The sequence below is a fragment of the Piliocolobus tephrosceles genome, chromosome 11 (genome assembly GCF_002776525.5).
Source record: "Piliocolobus tephrosceles isolate RC106 chromosome 11, ASM277652v3, whole genome shotgun sequence".
NCBI classification, from domain to species: Eukaryota; Metazoa; Chordata; class Mammalia; order Primates; family Cercopithecidae; genus Piliocolobus; species Piliocolobus tephrosceles.
This window is the reverse complement of record NC_045444.1, coordinates 23,975,848-24,001,317: the sequence shown is the minus strand read 5'-3', so window position 1 is coordinate 24,001,317 and position 25,470 is coordinate 23,975,848. Positions and strand designations below refer to the sequence as shown.

Here is a 25,470-nt window from a genome sequence, read left to right as displayed (position 1 = left end):
GAAAGACAGATATGGCTCATGTTATAAATTTAATATTTTAATTTAGGATTGTAGCTTTAGCAGATTAATACAAAATTCACTGTCAAACAGTTTATGGGTGGATTGACTACCAGAAATATAAAATTTTCTTCCTGTTGCTGAATTCAGCATGTGCTCCTTAGTCTGCCACTTGATTGATTTCCCAGTTGCACTCAAAATATTCAACTGGCCACTCCCTTCTTTTTCAGTCTATTGCCTTGGCTTCAGTGATACCAACAAAATTTTCCTCCAATCTCTAGCTTCTTCCTTCTCAGCCTCTTTAGTTCCATTTCTTTCTACTAAAGTTCAAATGCAAAAGATTCACAGGGCTTACTCATAAGCCCCCTTATCTTCTCTATACTCTCTCCTTAAACAATCTCATCCCTCACTCCAAGACATCAATTACAAACTGTACGCTGACTATTTCCAATTTATTTCCAGTCCAAACCTCTTTGCTGAGCTCCAGACCTATACATCCAATTGCTACTAGACATCTCTACTTCTGTGTCTTAGTCTCAAGTTAAACAAGCATCAAATTGAAAAATGACCAATACCTCCCCCTTCCCTGAAACTACAAAATAAAAAACTGCTCCTCCCCCAGTACTCCCACCTTAAGCACAAGAACTACTGGCCCTGGAAGTCAGCCTTTTCCTCTCCCCAGGATCCCCAAATCTCATCCACCTCTGTATCTATTATATCTATATAATTTTTCCTCCCAAATATTTGTCAAATCAGGCAGTTTATCTCTATCACTGCCATCCCGAACCAAGGTTCCACCAACTCTTGACTACATTATTATAACAGTTAATCTCAATACTATTCAAATTGTGATCTGTGCACTGACACTGATCCACAAACTTTTGTTATTGGTTTGAAGTGAAATAAATATAGAAACCTTGAGAAAGGATTTAGGAACTTTCACAGCAATTTGACACTGCCACAACAAACATCTTATTGTGTGTTACTAAATACCAGTATGAACTGAAAATTAAAACAAAATTGGTCCTTCAACACAGACAAGTTTGAGAGGCAATGACTTAACTAGTCTCCCTGTATTTACACTTGCCTCCTTCCAACCTATTCTCTACAGAGCAGCCAAGTGATTTTTTTAAAGCAAAAATTTGGGTAACTTATTCAGCTGTTTTCTCTGGTGGCTTCCTATTGCTCTTAGGATTAAGTACAAAATGCTTAGCATGGATTTTGGCCATTGTGATCTGCTCCAGTCTATTCCGCATCAACCAACTTCATGTGCTAAGGTTCAGTTCTTACTGGGCCTGTCAGTTCTAGAAAGTTGAAACTGCCAACATCACTTGGGTCACTAAAGTTCATCCTTTAGGTTTCTGTCTAAAAGTCATTTCTTCAGAGAAGCAGTCCCTGATGGATTGGTGGGCCTTCATTCTTTACAATGATTTTCCTTTGTAGCAGTAATGGTAACTAATTACTCTTTATAATTTTTTTCTTTTTTTTTTTTTTTTTTTCTTTTTTGAGACAGTCTCACTCTGTTGCTCAGGCTGGAGTGCAGCTCACTGCAAGCTCTGTCTCCAGCGTTCAAGAGATTCTCCTGCCTCACCCTCCCAAGTAGCTGGGACTACAGGCATGTGCCACCACACCCAACTGTTTTTTTTGTTTGTTTGTTTATTTTTTAAGAAGAGACGGGGTTTCACCATGTTCTCCAGGCTGGTCTGGAACTCCTGACCTTAAGTGATAAGCCCACCTCAACCTCCCAAAGTGCTGGGATTATAGGTAGGAGCCACTGCACCTGGCCTGTAATTGTTTTTCTTTATTTTATTCCCCAAACAGACTTCTGCCTCCATGAATACAAGTAATATCTTTCCATTACCACATGTCACCAGAGACTAGCACAGTGCTTGGCACAGATGAGTTGTTAATAAACTTTCGTTAAGTGAACAAATCCAAGTAAGCAAACAAAACAGTGAGCATGACTACTAAATGTAAATGCCTTCTATATCTAGTCATACATAAGGCTTGACATAAGACTTTTGACGAGGTGCTTAACAAGAGTTACATCTCCTTTACTTTCTTTACTAAACAACATGAAAAGAGAAGGAAACTCTGCTATGAAGCTTACATTTATAAAAATAAGTAAATAAGATATTCAGAAAGGTGAAGAATTTTCTCTGATCAACAAGGAAGTGAGTCTTCTCTAAAGTAAATCAACAAGGAAGTGAAAGGTGTGAGAGTCAAAAGAGTAATCGATGAGAACTATGTTGCCTGGCTGCAACACTTTCTCAACTGTCTGATTTTACGGAAGTTAAGTCATCTGTTTCTCAAGTTCCTCATTTGTAAAATAGGAATAAAAAAGTCTTCTTAAATAATGATTATGGGGTTTAAAAAAGTTAATATATATAAACTGCCTGTCAGTGCCACATTAGAATATAAATTACAAAAAAAGCAGAGACTGCATATTACTCTTCTCTGTACAGGAGCTTTTCTCAATTAGGGCTTTGCAGAAATTAAGCCCTACAAAAACTGACTGGAGTAACTACTTCCTCAGTTCTCTCAAGAATGGTACATAGCTAGTACCATCCTAGGTGCACAGCAGATGAGATAATTCATTACATAGCTTAGATGCCTCAGAGCATTAGGGTTTGATTTTCACCCAGAAACATGGTACAGAAGGGCCACTCTCATGTATCCCCAATGCCTGGCACATGGTAGATGCTCATTAAATATTTTTGGAAAGAATAGTTACAAAACCAAAGAAATAGTGCTAGGCATAGAGTAGATGCTAAATGTCAATTTTATTCCAGCCTTTCAAAGTTCAATAAGCTTTAAAAGTCTGATTCTAGGGGAGTTTTCTTCAATCTGCACTGCTTATAAAAATTCATGGCCAAAAACGCAGATACAGATATTAGGAAAGCCAAGAAACGAAATGTTGGAAGGAACTAGGTGGAAGCAGTCAGAGGTGGAATACAGGTAGAACGTGGATATGCAGGAGAAAGAGCAAAGGTTATTCTAGGTCAGGGAACAGGATTACCAAAAACAGTGTCACCCCAAGTATGGAATATTCTCCATGGTGGCACAAGAATGATTTTAAACTATAAACGAAAAAACATTTTTATTTTGATAGTTACATATGCACATATTTTTACATGTAATTAGGACAGCAAATAGTGATTTCTAACTTTTACTATTTAAAACAACACTAAAGTAATATCTATTCAGATCCTTTAATGTGAGTCCTTTAAAAATGTAATAAGCAAGCAATAGCGCACAAGAGGTAAGCAAATGCGGCAAAAACTGTCAGTTTTTTAAGTGAGTAAAATTCTGTAAACACCAAGCCAAGAAGACATGTGAATATGAATGAACGTAACACATGAAGAGAAAACGGCCACCAGTCTTCTGAATGAAGCCAAGCCAAAGCTCTATCTGAGTAGTGACTGAAGATAAAGGTCAGATGAGTACGAAGAATACCACCAGTTTTGAGTATTTAACTTACAGTACTAACATTTTTACCTGTAAAATCTCAGTTTCCAGTAGATGAATCTATTATATACAGTACTTTCACTTTGTTTATTCTCAAAACAAAGGTAAAATTGTAGAAGTTCCAAATAGACATCTGAAATAAAGACTGACCTATCTGTAGCGTGGCAGTCAGTTGACTAGCAACTGGTGGGCTACAATCCTGTAGTTTTCAAATCAGAAGGAATTAACTTATACAATAACAAATTATAAATGCTATCTATGCCAAAAAAAGGATGTTAAATGTCAAAAAATAAGATGGTAGCTTTCCATTCCCACCTTCCTGTCTTGGAATTAACCTACCCACAAGTCGGATCAAGTAAAACCAAGAAGTGATGATAAAGATAACATTTATCAGATATTTGTCCTGTGCCAGGTACTGTTTTAAGTACTTTACTTGTATTTACTTGTGCAATTACTAGCACCATTCTATGAGGTAATATCATAACCCCATTTTACAGCTGTAAGAATACTGAGGCCAAGAAATATTAAATAACTTCTCCAAAGCCAAAGCTGGTAGATGCCAGAGCAAGGATTTACACCCTGGCAACTATACTAGTTTGAGCTCTAGAGAAGAGTTCTTAACCACAAGGCAGTATTTCTCACAAGAATGATGAAATGGTAATCTGACATATTTCACCAATCCCATTGTGGCAGGAGAGAAGTAATTTTCCAGGTATGAACCTTTTACCTCGTCAGTTTCCAGTCCAAGAAACAGTGAATTCAACTGCAAGTAGGAAAGTGAGTACTACAATGGGTCAAACTAGGCCCAAGATTATTCAAATATAGACAAAGCATCGGAAGCCTGGAAAGAATCACTGAATGACAGAGTTCAGTCAGGAAAGAGAAGCGAAAGTTAGGATAAGCAGACGGTGAATCTTATTTCTACTGGATTCTGTGACTGTTTTGAGAGAGAAAATGCTACCATACCTTTTCTTTTATGTTGAATCAGTATACAAATACATCGACTCAAAAAGAATTAGGAAAAAGGAGAGCAGTAGGAATAAAAGTGGACTCTCTAAAGACTTGGACCCCGAACTGCTCGGTTAGCTTGATGTACTCTGGTATAAGTGAGCAAAAATGTATTAGAAAGCAGGTGGCGAGGTTCAAAGGCATGACCATGGGAGTGGAGGTACTGAGCGGTCTGCGGAGCTGAGAACTCTGCCTAAAATGGGCTACCAGGGATGAGAGTTTCAAGTGTCTGTATTTGGGATGAGGAGGTATGAAAGTGGACGCTGCGCGGTGGGAGAGGAGGCAGTTTCTGGCTTTGGGCAGCACTCAGGTAAAAAGGGGCAGGCGTGGAGGTATACAGGTATACAGGAGGAGAGAGACCAGAGGAAAAGAAGGGGCGAGGCCCGGGTGTAAAACGAAAGGGGATCCTGGAAGGCGGAGGCTAGGCAATCAAGGAGGGATTGGGGGCATCCCCGGGGAAAGCGGCGCCGCGGCGCGAGAGAAGGGCGGTCCGGCGGCTTGGGAGGTAGACCCCAGAGCAGGCCGGAGCTCGCCGCCCGAGCGGGGGTCCCGGAGCCAGAGAGAAGAGGGCGCAGTGAGGCGCGAGCCGGAGGCCGCCGGTCTTCGGCGAGCCGGGGGAGGGGAGCAAGCGCCCGGGGCTGCTGCGGGACCAGGAGGAGGGGGAGGGGCGCCTACCTGGACGTGCAGGGCGGCAGCGGTCAGTCCCGGCGGAGACTCTTCTCCTGCAGAGGCAGCGACGGCGTCGGCCCCGGGAGCCCGAGGCTGGGGTGGCAGCGGCAGGGGTGATGGCGGCAAGTCCCTGTGGTGGCCGCCTCCGCCGAACGGCATCCCTCCTCCCCGACCCGCCCTCCTTCCCTATCTGCCGCTCCTAAACTTCTTCCCCGGGATAAACAAACCCGCCGCCAGGGGCGGCCACCTCCGCCGCTCCCGCCCCCGCGCAGCCCCCACCCCCGCGCCGCGGGCCCGTCTGGGCTCCGGCTTCCGAGTTACGACTCCTGCCCCGGCCCCAGCCCGCGAGGGCGCGTGCGCGCGGCGGCGGCGGCTCGCGGGCTCTTGCGGGCTCTTGCTCCCTCCTCCAGCGCCGGGCACTTCCGGGCGGGCCCGGATCTGCCGCCGCGCTTGGGAAGCCACCGCCGCCTGGCACTGGGCTCCCGGCTGGGCAGGCTCCGCAGCCCGCACCGCTCTGGCTAGGCGCGCGGAGGCGCCTTGCTTAGCCTGACCCTTATTTGGCCAAGTGTAAAACGTGTCCTGCTTAAAGCCTACTGAGACCTCCTAACTGGTCTAATCCGCGGGAGACGCCAAAGGCGGCGGCCGTATGTGCACACAGGATTTTCTTGGGTCCGGGAAACCAGGGTAGAACTTTTGCTAAACTCCCGTTGTGAGCCCAGATCTGTAAGCACTGCTGAGACACAACCAGCAGTATACAGGCTCCAGTTGGAAATCGAGAACTTTCCAGGTAGATGTAGTGCCCCATGGAGCAGTTTTCGGGTGGAGGGGATGAGGCTTAGCTGGAAGTCTCAGCCCAGAAGGAGAGCCTGCCGAGGGGCGGCCAGGGATGCCTAGGAAGTGAATGCAGAAGAGCAGGCAGCCTCCTGTGACTGCACGGTGGGAAATAAAGCTACACCTGCACAAATGTGTGAAGAGAGGATGGGACTGCCTTGTCTCTGCGGCCATTTAGTTTAAAAAGGGGGTTACAACTGAACTCTTTATTCCCCACGGTCATGGGACAAAGATACTTAATCGAGCTACTCCTGAGCAACAGGAGTAAACTTCTTTAAAGAAGTTTGGGGGACCAACAACTCGGGCTTTGCCTGAACAGGCATGGACGTCATTCAAGGATCCCAACTCTACTTTAACTGCTTATGTCGGCAATTTTTTTTTTTTTTTTTTTTTTTTTTTTTTTTTTTAAGACAGGGCTCTCTGTCACCCAGGCTGGAGTGCAGAGGTGCCATCACAGCTCACTGCAGCCTCGACCTCCTAGACCCAAGTGATCCTCCCAACTCAGCCTCCCAAGTAGCTGGGACTACAGGTGTGCGCCTTGCCCAGGTAATCTTAATTTTTGGTAGAGATGAGGTCTTGCTATGTGGCCCAAGCAGATCTTGAACTCCAGAGCTGAAGGGATCTTCCCACCTTTGTCTCTCAAAGTGCTGGGATTTACAGGCGTGAACCACCACACCCGGCCATAAGTCAATTTCTCATTGCTTACCTGGCTTTCCAAGAAAAGAGGTGGGGGAGGGAAAATATTATTTTGCTATGTGCTGAGTATTCTAAGCATAGACTTGTATCATCACTATTCTCTCAACAACCTCTCTACAACTTCAAGGTAGAAATTATTTCCATCTTAAAATTAAGCAACCAAAACTAGAAATGGCAAGTAATTCATCCAAAGTTTACTGGGATTTGAATACTGGACAGTCAGATCCCCTCATTTCAATCTTTTTTTTTTTTTTCTTTTTTCTTTTTGTTTGTTTGAGACAGGGTCTCGCTCTGTACCCCAGGCTGGAGTACAGTGGCGTGAGCTTGGGTCACTGCAACCTGCACCTCCCAGATTCAAGCAACTCTGTGCCTCAGCCACCAGGTATCTGGGACTACAGGCGTGAGTCTGACTAAATTTTATATTTTTAGTAGAAACAGAGTCTCACCATATTGCCCAGGCTGGGCTGAAACTCCTGGACGCAAGTGATCCTCCCGCTTCTGCCTCCCAAAGTGCTGGGATTACAGATGTGAGCCACCGCATCTGGCCTTACAGTAGCAATCTTATTGACTTATTTACAAAACGTGCTTTAAAACAAAATCTGTGCCAAAAGTTTTCAGATAAAGATAAAATTAGCAGTGTAACCATAAAATTCAAAGTTGCTTTGGGCTGAGTTCGTAGAATGTTTATGCAGATCAAGGGACTCCAAAAGTTAAAAAACAGAAGTGGAAGTGAGTATAGGGAGTGGGGAAGAGTTGGTGGAGAGAGGAAATATTAGTGCAAACATTTCACCATCTCCAAACACCAGCAAAGAACAGTTAAAACTATTTGCTCTACTCACTGTGCACCCATTTTAACTTTATAGTATGTGACATACAGCAAAAATTACGTGTAATTTTTGACTAAGGCTTTTAGCTCTTTCAACCCCTTCATAGCATGTCACCCCCTTCTCTTCCACTAATTAAAAAATTTAAGACACCTAGTAAATATAATACACTCAAAGAATTAAATTATAAGTCCATCAAGTACATTTCCAATTGGAAGTTAAGAGTAATGCTGACCCTTCACAGTTGACTGGGCTAAAGTTGGGAACTGATTCAATAAACTTCCACCACAAGGATGTCAAATTGCTCCTCAGGGTATTCTCATAGAGTCTTTTCCCTAGGCTTGATCTCCTTACCGTCCGTAAGTGTTAGGACACACCATTCCTCTCTTGCTTGCAGTATTCAATGACTTTACCCACCAATAAAATGATAGTAAGAGTGAATATGGCTTGTAAGTAATGCTAACAAAACTGTAACGGCTTAGCAAAGTAGAAGATGGTTTTATGGTCAATAAGCTTGGATTAAAGCTTATTAAAGCTTGATGCTTTATTACCAATCTGCTAAAGAACTACCTTCTTAATTTGATTTCCTACTTACTAGATACCTATTGGAAAACTAGAGCGATATGATAGGCTTTCATTTACTGCTGCCATAAGGAAATTTTTAAAATAGATAAATAACAGCTGTATCATTAGTGTAGAGCGCAGTGTGCCTCTGCTAGGCCAGTATCGGGCTTGATTTGTTTAAGACATTAACCATTAGGATCACCCAACCTGTCCTGCCTAAACGCCTACTGAATAAATATGCATATAACTTTTGCATATTTATTTTGCTACTTATTGTTGATTTTCTATAGGAAACTATATATACTCTTCAGTGTATATGGCCAGCTTGGAAGTTCTACTTCCTATTATTATGTCAACAGTTAGTGAAGATGATCAGAACAACGTTCTGAGTTTAATATACACAGATGAGCCTCAGACTCTGGATCTCCATGACCCAACCCTGTGAGGCTCTGCCTAAAGAACCAATCAAGCTTCCCACTTTGATGTTTTAGTGACTGTAGCATCTTGTTCCTCTTCTAAATTAAACACCACGGATGCTCCCATTTCATGGCTGTGTAGGCACGATCGACTCATCACTGCCTTCTCTACCACCACCACCTGCTTTATGCAATAATTTTCCAATTCTAGTTGTCAAAAACTAAGCTATACAAAACTCACAAATCCATTATTGTCTTCCATGTAGAGATAAAAAAGCAAGGAATATGCTTGTTAGCAAACTTGCAATACTTTATGAATCCTTGGTGATGTACTTGTTGGGCTCGCTGCTTCTGGGGATTTTGCTAATGCCCCTACAAGTTTGAGTGCAGTCTACCAAGCTCTTTGCTAGTAAGCTGATTTCCACTATTTTTCTTTTTCCTTTTTCTTTTTTTCAAAAAAAAAAAAGAAAGAAAGAAAGAAACAGACAGGGTCTCCCTTTGTTGCCCAGGCTGGAGTGCGGTGGTTATTCATAGGCATGATGATGGCTCACTGCAGTTTCAAACTCCTGGACTTAAACAATGCTGTCTCAGCCTCCTGAGTAGCTGGACCTTACAGATGCACACCACCATGCCTGGCATCCCATGTATTTTTCTAAGTATCATTCCCTTCTTTCCTAAATTTTCTTCAAGGAAACCAAACTCAGTCCCAACTTCCACAAGCTAACACTTATACAATTAGAATGACATTTAGTTTCTGGAGTCAATGTGGAAAGAAATGACAACTCATTTGCTGATTATTTTTCACTGTAATAAATATGAGGCCTTTTACTTGGAAGGAAACACCAAACCCTTGTTTAATATTAATAGCTTGTAAATTTTTGTACACGTAATTTCATTCTCTCTTCTCATGTCTTCATTTTTCTGCCTCTGGCTTTTCACCTTGCTTGTGAATTCCTAGTTTTGTAGTACTTTTATATTATATGATATTGACTTCTTAAGGTTGCAAAAAACTTCAGAACTCAAACAATTATACCTGTAACCCTTGTCTAGTGATGCCTATGGCAAAAAAGGACCCATACATTTGATGTACTTACTCAAAAATCATTCCCAGAGAATTTTCAGAAGACTCAGAACAGGGCCTACCCTGAATTCCGAGAACAGGACCATTTTTAAGTCCTTTAAGTCCTTCATTGACACCCTTCCTCTTACTTTCTTTTCTTTCTCACCTTTCTCTTTTTCTTTCTTTTCTTTTCCTTTTTTCTTTTCTTTTTCCTTTTCTTTTTCTTTTCTCCCTTCCCTTTCCTTCTTCCTTTCTTCCCTTCCCCCCTTCCCTTCCCTTCCCTTTCTTCTTTCCCCCTTCCCCCTTCCCCCTTCCCCCTTCCCCCTTCCCTTCCCTTCCCTTCCCTTCCTGTGTCTTGCTGTGTTACCCAGGCTGGAGGGCAGTGGTTCCATCATAACTCAGTGCAGTCTTGACCTCCTGGGCCCAAGGAGGATCCTCCCATCTCAGCCTCCTGCAGGCATACACTATCAAGTCCAGCTAATTTTTTTTTTTTTTTTTTTCATTTTATTTTTTATAGAGACAGGATTTCACAATGTTGCCCAGGCTGGTCTGGAACTCCTGGCTTCAAGTGATCTTCCTGCCTTGGCCTCCCAAAGTGTTGAGATTACAGGCATGAGCCACAGTGCCCGGCCAACACCCTTACCTTTATGTCCCCAGTCACATTATGTCAAATATTTCAGAATTCTTCTGTGTTCCAAATTAAATACACGTTCATAAATTTACTGCTTTAATTCTTTGGATAATCTGTCAGGTCTACTATAGGAGAGATGATTTTTGTTGTTTTTCTTGTGAAAAATTTAAAGAATAAGTTGAATGGTTGGCATACTGCTACATCTTATAGCCATTCAGTTAAATATTCATTTGAATTAGGTTTTAAACGTGGTGGAGGCTCTTAAAATGCTAGTAATTCCTAGATTCTGTATCATTAGTGTCTCACACATTAGAAATAGCAGTACTTCTGCTGGGGAATATATCATCTGGGAAAAGTCTTGGCTACCCTACCTGCAGGTCTTCTATTCATATGTAATAAAAGAAAAACAATAAAAATGATCTCTTCTACAAGATTATCCAAAACTCCTACAGCGTCCCTCCAGGCATTAGCTGAGGGCTCTTATCCAAAGTCGCTTACTGTTGCTGGAATTCTTTTATTCTGCCAGGATCCAGGCAGTTGCTGCTGCCATGATCTAGTCCCTAATGACCTCTCTCTTCAGCTTGGTCAGCTAAGCTCTCTCCTGCTGGCGCCCTGGCCCTGCCCCTTCTCTGCTCTCAGGTAACAGAGAAAGAGGAGTTGTGGTTGGCCCTGGACCCTGGATACAGACCCAGGGGAAGTCTAAAGCTCTCCACTCTGTTCTTCAGCCAGAGGCCACCAGCATCTGCATCAGCCCTAATTGGCTCTAGAGGTGCAACTGATTGGTCTCCTCCTCTTTTATCTCTGCTCAGTCATCACAGTGTCTCCCTGTCAGGGTCTGTGGTCTCCTCAGAGAGACACACCCTCCTCCCTATCAGGGCCGTACCTGGGTAGAAGAGTTTGTTTAAACATCTGCCACTGCAGTGCCTACTGGGTGGTTTCTTGTCTTTGTGTCCTTCTCCTAAATTGGAGCCACTTCACCCCAGTCATCTTGGAACCTGACTCAAGAAATGGCAGTTCCATGCCTATTTCTCTGGACACACAAAGGGGTCCTGTCTCCAGGGTAATCTCTGATTGGATCACTCCCTGTTTCACTTAGACTCTGGTGGCCCTTCTCCCAACGAGGATGCATATAGAATAGAATTAGGCCCTGATCCCAGACAAGCAATCTAGAAGTCCATTCTCATTGGTTGACCTTCTGTGGTGTTCCTGAAATTGCCTTGTAGCCAATCAGACACTAAGTAAACCCAGGAGCCTTGGAACCTCTGGACCTCAGTGTTCATTGACTCACTGATTTTCCACTGGTCTGGTGCCTCAGAAGAACCAGATTCTCCTGTTCAGTTGTCACTTCCCTTCTGCTGCCTCCCTGCTTTAGAAACTAAGCCCTGTCTTACTTTGTCAATTCTGTATTTATACCCCCACACAACACTGAATGGCCACTGTCCTCTAGATGGTTCTCCTAAACTTCAGTCTTTTACTGCTAGCCTGCCTGCTGAATTGGAAACCCTGGTATGACCATTTCCAAAATTAGAAACCAGACTGCACCATCTCCGGGGCACTGTGCCTGCATCTCTCAGAACTCAGTCAAGCCAACCTCTGCAACTGTCCCAGACACCCTTCCTTCCAGTCTCTTCTCTTCCCCTCCCCCACATTTCTGGCTATGTGTGATTTGGACTTTTGCCTTCCAGTCTTTGCCCAACCTTGCTGAAGTCTTAGCAAACTGAACCTCCCCTGCCCGAACTATGCCAAGCAGAAGAAAGACCAATTCAAGGGTTACATAAACCCTGCATATTCTTTTAGAGGCCTCATCCCACACACTATCAAACACTGGAAAATGTAGTCCTATCCTACATGAAAAGTACAATGTTTTGTTATGAAAAATTAAAGGAATTCATATAACTTTTCTCTTGAAGTATTTATTAATTTCATTTTACAGTCTGCTTTTTATTTTAGAGCCAGGGCATTTTCTTGTCCAGCTCTCAAACAATTTGATAAGACTGGGAAAGGCTTATGAGCTCTGGGCACTGCACCTACCATGAGAACTTGAGCCTCAAAGGATTAGAAAAATGCCACTGGGAGGGAAGCAAACACTTACACACATCTCTATGACACAATTCAGACCCCTCACCCCCATCATCACTTAAATCTCTCTCTTGCCCAGTTTCTATATCCTAATGGGCTTCTTTGCCTGATCCTCTTTCTTGGCTCCTCACCTTCTGCCAGTAGCTGTCAGAAAAACACTCCCCTTATTCCCAAAGCGAGCTGGCCTGCCTGGATTTCAAGAGTTTCACCAGACCCTAGATTCCCTTTCAAGCTCTTGTTCCATCTCTGAGGACCCTGCCCCTAGGCAACTGCTGCTTTGGACTATGGCATTTGTTTGCTTGACCCTGTAGAAATGATAACTGGACTCTCTTAAGGCTGCAGCTTCATCTGGCTCTCTGGAGCCCCCTTCAAAGCCCTGGTCTGGGACTGCATATTGGGTCTTTCAGTCTTGCCCTGCCTGCTGGGACGGACCAGCAAAGGCCACTTGTGTCCCAAGTAGGACAGCTACCAGAAATCACACTTCACATTTTCCTACTTAAGGTGCCTGCTTACATTTCCCTGTGCTTTGTGTCTCCTTTTCTAAAGGAGCCTTTTATGACTCAGTTACTTGTGGCATCCCTGCTATACTTCTCTGTGGCTTTTCTGATCATTTATGCAGATTAAGAACATATACAAGAAAGTCAAAGTATCCCCAGCAATTACCCCAGATTACATCTCTTCTAAATGTTAACCATTACTGAGTAGAAATAGCCATTAATAGTTGGCTTTTATGTTCCAGGATTTCTGAGGTCTCTATACTAGTGATTCTGCAATTTCAATATATTTCTTAGAATTGAATTACACGTATTTTGGGTACACAGTGGTCTAGTTAAGAAGGAGAGTCTGCAATTATATATTTTTGTCTCTTTAGTCTCCTTTCTCATTTTTTTCCCCCAAAAAGGAAATTAGACTAGCTTTTTAAAAATGGTGTTCTGCTACAGTCTGCAATTTTGAGAGGAAAGGTGATGAATGCCTTTATTTTCATGTCGTCAAAAGCTCAGCAAGAATTTGCCTCTATTTTGACTGTGGAGCCTACTGTGTGCAAAACAGGTGTGACAAAATCCCACCTATTAGAGCTGTTTTCTTTCTGTCTTCTATTTTTAAAAAAACTTTTCTCTCTGTGATAATCACTTAACCCTACGAGGCCTGGATATTTATACAAAAAGGTACAGTGCTTCATTTGTCAAATACTCTTTCTCTTCTGAGCTTGATTTTTATTTTAGTTATTTAATTGTTTGGTCCAGGATAGACTTAAAACATCTTATTTTGAAAGAAAACATGATTAAGCTCCTGGAATATTTACTTGATCACTTGAACCAATCCATGGTGTTCCTCCATTGGCGTTCCTCTGCGGGACATGTGATGACTAGCCTACTAATCTTGGAAGATACTCCTTCCCTGCCCTTCTCTCTCCTTATTTCAGCTGGCTTCTGCAGGCTGTTTTCCAGACCCCTGTGTCAGCTGGCTTCCTACTGGGCTAGGCTAACAGGGAGCACTGTCAGGTGACTGGAGGGTGTGAGAAACCAATGTATCTCCCCATCTCTTTCTGCCTTAGGCACCATCCCCTGCAGCAGCTCTCTCCCCAAAGGCTCCCTCTCTTGCTGGACAGGCCTACCATGAAATCAGCGCTGGGATCTGACAATACCACCTCTTCCTGCCACCTACTAAAAAGTGTAATAGTTTCCTGTGGTTGCTTCTCTAGAGAAGAATTTCCCCTGGATTCTCAGTTTTTTCATCACCTGTGCAACAGATTCCTTGTATCACATTCTTTGTTCGAAGAAATAAGTGTGGTTTCTGTTTTTCTAGTTGAATTCAGCAGATTCATGCATTTTGTGTTTTCATAAGGGTGTTGCCCTGCTTAGGGGAGAAGGAATGATTTTCACAGGAAAGCAGTTACATTCAGTTTAGGAATCTGCCTGTGCTTCTCCAGGTGGCTTTAGTAATGTCATTGTTTTTTCCGCCTCTTACTCCCCATACTTGCTCCTCACCTCCCATATCCAACCTATGTCTCTCCTGCTTCCTCCATTCTTAGAGCATATGACAGCTATCTTCTGGGGTCATATTCCCAGAGGTGCACAATGATTTGTTTTTGTTTATTTTTACATTTATTTTCATATATTGTCCTTAACAAGAATGTCACCACTGTAGGATAGGATAGCAAAAGAGCACTGGGTTTTTCATTTAGAATGTGAATCAGTAATGCTTGTTTGAATCCTATAGCCTTGTCCTGCACAACAGTGCCCTGGACAGCAGAACAGAAAAAAAGATAATTTCACCACAAATCTATGAGGAGAAAATGAGATGAAACATATGAAAAGATTGTGCAAAAGATAAAAGGCTAGGTATGGTGTTTCGTGTCTATAATCCCAGCACTGTGGGAGCCCGAGGCAGGAGGATCACTTGAGCCCAGGAGTTCAGTACCAACCTTGGCAGCATAGAGAGGTCCTGTCTCTATTAAAAAAAATTTTTTTAAAGATAAAATGCTAAGCAAATAAGTTATTGTTTTGAAATAGTAAATAAGCCTAAATTAGTTGTTTTTCTAGAAACAATTGTAATTTTAAAAGTTACCACAAATGTATTTCTCAACTAGAATTTATACGGAAGCTTAACATCACAGAGTCTTGATCTAACATGATTTCTCAATTTCAGTTCTACTGATATGTGAGGTTGGATAATTCTTTGTTGTTGGGAGCTGTCTTGTGCGTTGTAAGATTTTTGGTGGCATCTCTACCAGTAGCACCCACATGTCTAGTTGTAACAATCAAAACATTTCTCAACATTGCCAAAAGTCCCCTGGGGGAAAAATATGAGAGAGACAAATGCGCCCCAAATTGAAAACCACTGATCCAACAAAACCTACTTGGAAAAATGTCATTTCTTTTTAATATAAGTTGTTACAACAAACAATAATTAAAAGAAGTCTGGTTTTTCATACATTATTTGGGAAAAGTCTTTTAAAAATGCAGTTCAGTCATGAAATATAATCTTAAAGATCCATAAACTCTACAGTGAAAGTCAGTGGTGATTGTCACAGCAGTGGTGTGTGTAACTAAGTAGTTATGTTGGAGAAGCTAATCTTCCTGTTAAGTATTGTGGTTGGACTACCTGACCAAGATGGCCTTTCTTCTTCATACAATTAATACCATTGTTATTTTTACTAGGTGTTAAAAAAATACACTAACACTTTATATCTGACTTTTGTATGTTGAAATCCTTTGATGTCCTTTAAAAGGCAAGGTGACTCTGATTGAATATTAGTAGGAACATATATTTCACTCATAACATGACTCAGATGTTCTGGGTTTGTACTTGTATGGACTACCTTGAGTAGCTGCAGGACTTAGAATTTTATGAGCATCACAGCTAAGTCACAGTCTATAGAATCATTCATATTTCATTCCCTAATATGATAGTCTTAGCTACCATTTAATTTCTAGAAAACTGTAAATCACAGTATAACTATTTAAAGTCTAGAAATTATTGTATTTCAAATGTTGATTCCAGCTCTCCAAATATGTCTCTTCTAACTTACATCAATAGGTTTCTAAAACCAGTTTTCCATCTCCACTGTGTCAGTTAGCTTTCTTCCCAGCTAAAGAAAATATTGACCAAAGCAAGTTACAAAACAGGTGAAACTGGTTGTAGTAAAAGAGTTACTTTTTGCTGGGAAGATAAAAGAGATGTCATGAGTATATTGCTAAGTTTTGTGGACACACATTCTGAGATTGGTAAAATACTTACTGCTTCAGGAAAATTACATGTATTTCCTCATCTGTCATTTTGCATTCTCCTAGTTAATCTTCTTTTGGGGGACAATGAGCCTTCTTTGAAGGACTTATGGGCATTAATAATAATATCACTATACAAAAATTAATATGTATTGCTCTTCTTTTAAAGATATTTTTGTATGAGATATTTTAATAAAACAATCTTATTCAGTGCTGTTTTTTGTAGTTGGTGAAAAATAAATAAATAAAAACTATCTTATAACCAAGGCAGGTGGTCAGAGTTTTGGATGCAGACACTGGGATTAAGTTCAGTCAGAAAGTTAGGGCATTTTCATTTGCTGTCATCGTTTTGAATTTGAAGGACTTTGGACCAAGCCTGCCTCTCCAGTTCACTGTTATGTTCTCAGTTCATCACATTTTACATCTGGCCTACACTTCACATCTGTCAGGCCTCTGTGCAGACATTTGGATCTGTAAACTCTGCCAGGACAAAGCTTGGGCTAGCTTCCCATACTATAAATGACTATTCCCCAGTGGAATATTTTGTTTCCAAAAAAGAAATCTATTTGAGGTATCAGTGCTTACCCCATCTGTTTTTTAAGATCTGAGAAATAGCTATGTAAACATACATAGAAATGATTTGAGTCAAAGCCCTCATTCTCATCATAAATAAGGAAAGAAAGGCATTGATGATGGGCATTTCACAGTCCTCCCTGCTATCTCTGATTTAGAAAAAAATACATGGTCAAGATGGAGTAATAGAACTAGATTTACCCTCCTACCTGTAACAACTAAACAATAACAAAAACAGACAAAGGACATGCAGCAATGGTTTTCATGACACTAGACATCAAGCAATGGACATTGTGATTCTTGAAATACAGGAAATAAAAGGAATGAGAACTACTATTGCCCCAGCTTACTAATTTGAGAGTTTTCAGGTCATGACATGTGGTAGGAGAACAGAGGTGAATCCCTATGATTCTGAATTGAGGCAACGTTGCTGAGAGTCCAGGAAGATCAATGCAGTGAGATTTCTTAGGAGAGAGTGACAGAGGAGAGAGAGAGAGAACTGTGCAAAGTGAAGCCTGGGGGTCCACAGAAGGATTTCCGTCAAGTATTCAGAAGACTTTTGATCATGACTATGAAGAAACTACATGAGGCCTAGAAAAGGACCATCTGGAGGAAGTAGACAGAACCTGTGGCCATAACATACATAGGGCCAGGAGGGCCAGAAATATTGTCTGTTCCCACTACCAGCCAGATTGGAAAAACTCATAACTCATAGGCACTGGATAAAGTACTCAAGAAGGTCTTGCCTCAGTGGTGGGAAATAATTAGCCCTACCCTGAGAACTGCTTTCAACCTGCCAAACAAATCATAAAAGCAACACCTGAAAAGATCAAACTGTTTCCAAGTAACTTAACATCGTACCTGTAGGAAGCTCAAGAAGATTTATGAGAGTTCAAAAGTATCTAGCACCCAACAACTTCACAAAGTATGCATGCAATCAAAGATTACCAGGCATACAAAGAAACAGAAAAACACAACTCATAATGGGGAGAGCAACCAATCAATCAAAACGGTCCCAAGATGATATAATTAGCAGAGACAGACACTAAAACAATTATTGTGACTATGTTCCAAATGTCCAAAAAGCTAAGTAGAGATGGAATATATTTTTAAAAGACCCAAATCTGGTTGGAATTTCTGGTGGGAATATAAAATGGTGCAGCCACTTTAGAAAAGTCTGGCAGTTCCTCAAATTTCTAAACGTATAGTTACTACATGACATAGCAGTTCTACTCCTAGGATGTACCCAAGAGAAATGAAAATATTTTCGCACAAAAACTCATACATGAATGCTTCTAGCAGCCTTATCTTTAACAGCCAAAAGGTGGAAACAACCCAAATGTCTATCATCTGATGAACAGATAAACAAAATATGGGATATACATAAAATAATCGAATATATTTAGTCATAGAAAGGAATAAATCATGGACACACACCGCAACCTTGCAAACATGCTAAGTGAAAGAACCAGACACAAAGGCCCATGTGTTGTATGACTTCACTTGCATGAAATGTCCAGAATAGGCAAATTCATAGAGACAGAAAGAAGACAGTGGTTGGCAGGGATTGGGAGATTGGAAGGTGACTGCTAATGAATGTGAGGTTTCTTTGGGAAGTATTGAAAATATTCTGGAATTAGATAGTAGTGATAGTTGTACAATCTTTTCAATACACTGGATACCACTGAATTGTATACTTTATATGGGTAAATTTGTGGTATGTTAATTATATCATAACAATGATGGTTAAAAATGGATTTAATCAGAATCAATATAACTTTCTACTACCATATTAGTTGTATAAACTCTCTTCCATTTCACTCCTCCTATTCTGTCCCTAACCCATCCCATCTTTTCACTAGTACGGTTTCAAAAGGTTACCAATGACCTGAATGTATCTGATTCATTGTCAACCTCTGTTCAATTTTTCCTCAATCTCTCAGCAGCATCAAAATCCCTCAACATTGCATCCTTTTAGTAACAGCATCATCTTCTATAGATTTCATGAAATACACTCACCTGGTTTTTTCTTTTACTGGACTTTATAGCTGCATACTCATAATCTTCACTTAAATGTCCAGTAGGTACCTAAAACCTAACATGTATATGACAGAATTCTTATCTACTTGCTATAACCACATCCTGCAAATGCACTTTAGGTAGGCCCATACCTACTCTTCCCCTAATCTTTCCCATGAGAGTTAACACACAATCATTTATCCAGTTGCTCAGGCCAAAAACTCAGGAGTTGTTTACCATGTTTTATTGCTGTCTTTCCCTAACCCTACCACATCGAATCCACTGGCAGGTCTTAGTAGTTCTACCTCCAAAAATCTATGTGGAACCTGTCTCCATTCTCCAGTTATTTATTCAGAGGTTAAAGAGGTGGCATGTGGAATGGTGCCTGAGGGATTAGAATCTATCTGGTCTTGTGAGCAACTGTATGAACATTCACCTTTATTCCAAATGAGATACAGAGTTTTGATCAAAGTAATAACATGATCTGACTTAAGTCTTAAAAAGGATCACTCTGACTTCTATACTGAAATTAGACTGTGGGGGAAAATGAAAATAAGAAACCCAATCAGGAGGGTATTGAAATTTTAAAAAAGGATTATGGTTCGTACTAGAATGTTGGGAGCAATGGAGGTGTAAGTGGTGATCGAGTTCTATTTATACTTTTAATATAGAGCCAAAAAGATTTGTTGATAAAGTAGATGTGGAGTGTGAAAGAAGGAGAAATTAAATGATGCCAGGACTTTGGTGTGAGCAATTGGAATGATGAGTATGCCATTTCCTGAGTAGAGGATCATTGAGTGAGCACGTTTGGATAAGAGGATATAAATTTGGTTTTTAAAATTTCCAGTTGGAACTATTTATCAGGTACCAGATAGAGCTATCAAAAAGGATAGTGGATATATAAGTCTGGAATTCAGAGGTGAGATCAAGCTGGATAAATACATTCTGGAATTTTCAGTTTATATGTGATATTGAAAGCCACAGAGATTTAACAAAATCACAGTGTAACGAGCACAGATAGAGAAAAGTTCATGGGCTTAGCCCTGGGGGCACTCCAATAGTTAGAATCAAAGAGACAAGGCAAAACTAGCAAAGTGGGTTGTGACAAAGTAGCCAGTGATGTAGAATAAAAACCAGTTGAGCATATTATCATTTTCAGATGGTCAGAATTGCAGCATATTTGACTGCTGTGAAGAGGGAAAATTTAGGATGCAGATAGAGCAAGATGAATTGCTAGAATTATGTCCCTCAGTGGGCAGGAAAGTATGGGATTAGAACACTAGAAGACGTGTTGGTCTGGATAGGCACAGGGTGTTCATTTATAATAACAGAAAAGGCAGTAGGTGGGCATAGATGCAGAGCCATAGGTAGGTTTTGGTAGGAGATTCTGGAGGTTCCCTTAGGAAGGACAGATAAGATCACTGAAGAAGAGAGAAAGTCAAGGAACTGAGAGGCCATAGGCTTGAAAGAATCATCCACATGAATATTACAATCACCAAGAATTATTATAGGAATAGCATTTGATAAAATGTCAGTCAACTAAAAGCTAAATCTTTAAGGAATAAGGAGGAGTGGTCAAGGGAAACACAGTGAATCATAGCAATATTGTGGTGGGAAGATATGATATTAAAAACTGGAGTTTTAGGGGAAGAAGAAGAGAAAATGATCTGGAAGCAGTATGGAGCCCCCGACTGGCATAGTGGTATGTGGCATCTGAGAGAAGATATTGTCACTACTTGAGAGGGCTATAGGAAAAGCTCTGTTTCCAGGGGAGAGAGAAAGACACGTGGAAATATGGAAATACATGTATTAAGTTTTTGGCTGTCACAGTATCTAGTGGAATTTTGTGTCCAAAGAAGAGACAAGCTAAACATCCTGAAAGGTAGTGGCAGGATTGTATGACATAGACATATGCTACCCAAATGCCAGGAGCACCCCTGTCAGGAATCTAAAAGTAGAAAGAACATTCAGAGAAAAGGCTCGGATTGATTGTCTTAGTTGAATTTCTCCAGAAACAAATCTTGATTTTAAGTAATTTATTCATAAGTACTGGAAAAACCAGTAAAGGAAGAGGGAAGTGATCCAGGGAAAAGAAGGCAGTCATCCAATGGCGCGGTATCGTGCCAAGGTACTGCCATGGGCAACTGGAGTTTAACCTTATGGGAAGCTCAAATGAGGAAATCTGAGGAAGAAGAAAAACACACTCCTCACAATTATTTAACCTTAAGAGTGAGATAGCTGAAGTGGATACACACCAACTTCTGAGAGTCATTGATAGGAGGCTGCAGATCTGATGAACATGAGCAGAGCACCGACAGCATCTGTTACAGGATGTAGAATAAAGTTTATCTCTAGGATAAATTACAATGAGAAAAATCTTCTGGGTCTAAGAATAAGTACATGTGTAATATTGATAGATACCTCCAAATTGTCCATCACAGAGAGTATACTAATTTATATGCACCCCAGAAATGTATGAGAATATTTCTTTCTACCCTCCCCAAGTTTATATTCTATTAAACTCTCTTCTTTTTGCTAATCTTTAGTAAATATACATTTCAATGTAATTTTCATTTTCATTTATCTTATTAGGAGTGAAATTGAACAGCTTAATATATATTTAGAAGCATTTTTTATTTCCTTTTCTGCAAATTGCCTGTTAACATTCCTTGTTCATTTTACTTTTAGTTTTCAGTCTTTTTCTTACTGATCTGTAGAAAAGCAATATGAGGTTTAAATATTTACCTAGTCCATTATGTTTTTGGAATTTCTTTCTGTCTTTCTTTTTTTGGGGGGATAGAGTCTGGCTCTGTCGCCCACGCTGGAGTGCAGTGGCACGATCTTGGCTCACCACAACCTCCGCCTCCTGGGTTCAGGCGATTCTCCTACCTCAGCCTCCTGAGTAGCTGGGACTAGAGGTGTGCACCACCATGCTCAGCTAATTCTTGTATTTTAGTAGAGTTGGGGTTTCACCATGTTAGCCAGGCTGGTCTCGAACTCCTGACCTCAAGTGGTCTGCCCACCTTAGCCTCCCAAAGTGCTGGGAGCCACCGCACCCGACCTGTCTTTAGAATTTCTTTATGGAATTCTGTCCATTTCTTTTCATCTCCTCTACTGATCCAAGCCTCCTTCTCTCAGCTCCCACTTACACTAAACCCTCGCCTCCTACTAAATCTCTCCTTCCACTCTGCCACCAAGACACTATTATTTTCTATGTACAAGACAGGGTGCAATATGAAAAATATGGATCAGATCATACTACATCCCTACTAAAAATACCCCAAGAACTGCTTCTTAGCACACATAAATCTAGACCCCATGCTATGACCATTATGGCCTGGTATGATTCACACCTTGCCTACCCATGTCCTACCCCCAAAATTCCATGTTGTTCACTTTCTTCTTCATTTAGCAGTCAGCATGATGTCACCCTTTGAGAGAAGCCAACCCTTGCCTTCTGAGTCAAAATGGCATGCACACCGCAGTGTGTATGAGATACCAGTGAGATACCCACATCTCCAGCTTTCTGATCTCTTTCTGCCTCTTTATATTATATTTCTCTTATTATTTGGTATAATGCCAAGCATATAATAGACTCTTAATACTTTGTCCAAAAGTATGCCTTAGAATAAAAGGATGTTGTCTTACATTCAAGTTCTTGTAAGTCTTTCACATTTTAGAGCATTTTCTAAATTACTTTATTTTGAACAAATATTATTTGGAGAACACAATCTGAGATAACCCAAATCAATACTAGATTTATTTATTTATTTATTTTTCATTCAACTTTTGTTTTAAGTTCCGGGGTACATGTGCAGGATGTGCAGGTTTGATACACAGGTAAACATGTGCCATTGTGGCTTGCTGCACACATCAACCCATCACCTAGGTGTTAAGCTCAGTGTTCATTAACTGGTCTTCCTGATGGCCTCACTCCCCCTACCTCCCCCATGAAAGGCCCAGTTTTTGTTGTTCCCCTCCCAGTGTCCATGTGTTCTCATCATTTAGCTCCCACTTATAAGTGAGAGCCTGTGGTGAGACCAGCCTGACCAACGGGTGAAACACTGTCTCTACTAAAAATACAAAAATTAGACAGGTGTGGTGGCATGTGCCTGTAGTCCTAGCTACTCAGGAGGCTGAGGCATGAGAATCACTTGAACCTGGATGGCAGGAGCTGCAGTGAGTCGAGATCGCACCACTGCACTCCAGCCTGGGTGACAGAGCGAGGCTCAGTCTCAATAAATAAATAAACAAATAAATAAATAAATAAATAATAAAGATATATGCACCCCTGTGTTCATTGCAGCACTGTTCACAATAGTAAAGGCATGGAATCAACTCAAATGCCCATCAGTGTTAGATTGGATAAAGAAAATATACACCATGGAATACCATGCAGCCATAAAAAGGAGTGAGATCATTTCCCCTGCAAGGATATGGAGGGAGCTGGAATCCATTATCTTCAGCAGACTAACGCAGAAACTCCTAACTTCAAGTGATCCCCCCACCTCGGCCTCTCAAAGTGCTGGGATTACAGATGTGAGCCACTGCACCTGGCCTATAACAGAATGATTTATATTCCTTTGGGTGTATACCCAATAATGAGATTGTTGGGTTAAATGGTATTTCTGCCTCTAGATCTTTGAGAAATCACAACACTGCCTTCCACAATTGAACTAATTTACACTCCCACTAACAGTGTAAAACTGTTCCTTTTTCTTTGCATCCTCGACAACATCTGTTGTTTCTGGACTTTTTAATAATCACCATTCTGACTAGTGTGAGACGGTATCACTTTAAATCCCTATCAAGGTCATTTAAGTGCTTATAGAACTGGTTTAAGGTGGGTGAGGGGGAGCGGGAATAAGGCATGATAATGTAAATGATTCAGTTTTTCTGGGAGGATTTTAAAATTGCAAGAATACCATGTAAACATACTTTTCAAATCTCACTTAGAAAGCAATGTGGCAAATATGAATATTGTGAAGATACGGTGAAGGAAAACAAATCAAGGGAGAGACAAACCTGTCTTGCAAAATATAAAATAGGAGAGAATATTTGCAAGCCATAGGTCTGTATAAAGAATTAGTATCCAAAATATATAAAGAACTCTTACAGCTCCATACCAAAACCCCCCCAAAAGCCTGACAACAAATAATCTGGTTAAAAATGGGCAAAGGATCACAATAGATACTTCTCCAAAGAAGACATGCAAATGCCCAACACTTATATCGAAAGTGCTCAACATCACTAATCAGGGAAATGCAAATCAAAACCACAATGAGATCATTTCCTCATACATATTAGGAGGACTATTAATAATGGAAAAAAGCTAACAAGTATTGGCCAGGATGCGGAAAAAAAAGGAGCACTTGTATACTGTTGGTAAGAATGTAAATTGGTGAAGCAGCTATGGAAAACAATAAGGAGATTGCTCAAAAAATTATAAATAACCCTGCCATATGATCCAATAATCCTACTTCTTGGTATTTATCCAAAGGAATTAATGTTAGGATCTTGAAGAGATATCTGTATTACTAGATTCATGACAATAGCCAAAAAATGGAAACAACCTAAAAGCCTGCTGATGGATGAATAGATAAAGAAAATGTGGTATATGTTTACAGTGAAATATTATTCAGCCTTGAAAAAGTAAGAAATCCTGCCATTTGCAACACCATGGTGAACCCAGAAGGTATTATTCTAAGTGAAGTAAACCGGACACAGAAAGACAAATACTGCATTATCTTGGCTATATGATGAATCTAAAATAGTCAAATTCATAGAAGCAGAGAGTGGAATGATGGTTGGCAGGGGCTGTGGGGGAGGTATTAATGGGAAAGTATTAAAGTGTACAAAGCTTCAATTATACAAGATGAATAAATTCTAGAGATCTACTGTACAGTATAATGCCTACAGTTAACAATACTGTAATGTATAAGGTAGACTTTTTGTTACATATTCTTATCATACACACATACAATAATAGTAAGGTCAGGAGAAAACTTTGGAGGTGATGTGTAGATTTATGGCATAGATTATGGTGATGGTTTCATGGGTGTATGCCTACTACCAAACCCATCATATTGTGTACATTTAATATTTATGACCTTTCATATATCTACCATACTTCAATAAAGTGGTTTAACAAAAAAATTACACAAAAATTTAGTAAGTATTGACATGAACTTATTTGTTATTCTGGAAACAATTTCAATGTGCAAATATACATAGGCATCATCTTCCCTAAAACATAAAAACAGAAAACAAAAAATATATATCCTAACATTATATCAATACATGCTTGTGGCTTAGAACAAAATTTAGACTTGATAGCATCATATACCATTTAAATAATTCTTTTTTTTTATTTTTTTATTATACTTTAAGTTCTAGGGTACATGTGCATAACGTGCAGGTTTGTTACATATGTATACTTGTGCCATGTTGGTGTGCTGCACCCATCAACTCGTCAGCACCCATCAATTCGTCATTTATATCAGGTATAACTCCCAATGCAATCCCTCCCACCTCGCCCCTCCTGATGATAGGCCCCAGTGTGTGATGTTCCCCTTCCCAAGTCCAAGTGATCTCATTGTTCAGTTCCCACCTATGAGTGCGAACACACGGTGTTTGATTTTCTGTTCTTGTGATAGTTTGCTAAGAATGATGGTTTCCAGCTGCATCCATGTCCCTACAAAGGATGCAAACTCATCCTTTTTTATGGCCGCATAGTATTCCATGGTGTATATGTGCCACATTTTCTTAATCGAGTCTGTCACTGATGGACATTTGGGTTGATTCCAAGTCTTTGCTATTGTGAATAGTGCCGCAATAAACATACGTGTGCATGTGTCTTTATAGCAGCATGATTTATAATCCTTTGGGTATATACCCAGTAGTGGGA

At 40.6% G+C, this 25,470-nt stretch overlaps 1 protein-coding gene across 8 annotated transcripts in view; it reads right to left on the bottom strand.

Moving 5' to 3' along the window:
* Nucleotides 1–5,516, bottom strand: part of SPOPL (speckle type BTB/POZ protein like) — a 66,472-nt gene extending 60,956 nt beyond the window's left edge. For 3 of the 8 annotated variants that reach the window (XM_026453877.2, XM_026453876.2, XM_026453879.2), the window contains exon 1: nt 5,149–5,504. The gene's annotated coding sequence lies outside the window, so the exon portion shown is untranslated. Of the gene's footprint in view, nt 1–5,148 lie in introns of all 8 variants that reach the window. The other 5 variants (XM_026453880.2, XM_026453882.2, XM_026453883.2 and 2 more) reach the window with 4 other exon arrangements.
* Nucleotides 5,517–25,470: the final 19,954 nt, after the last annotated feature.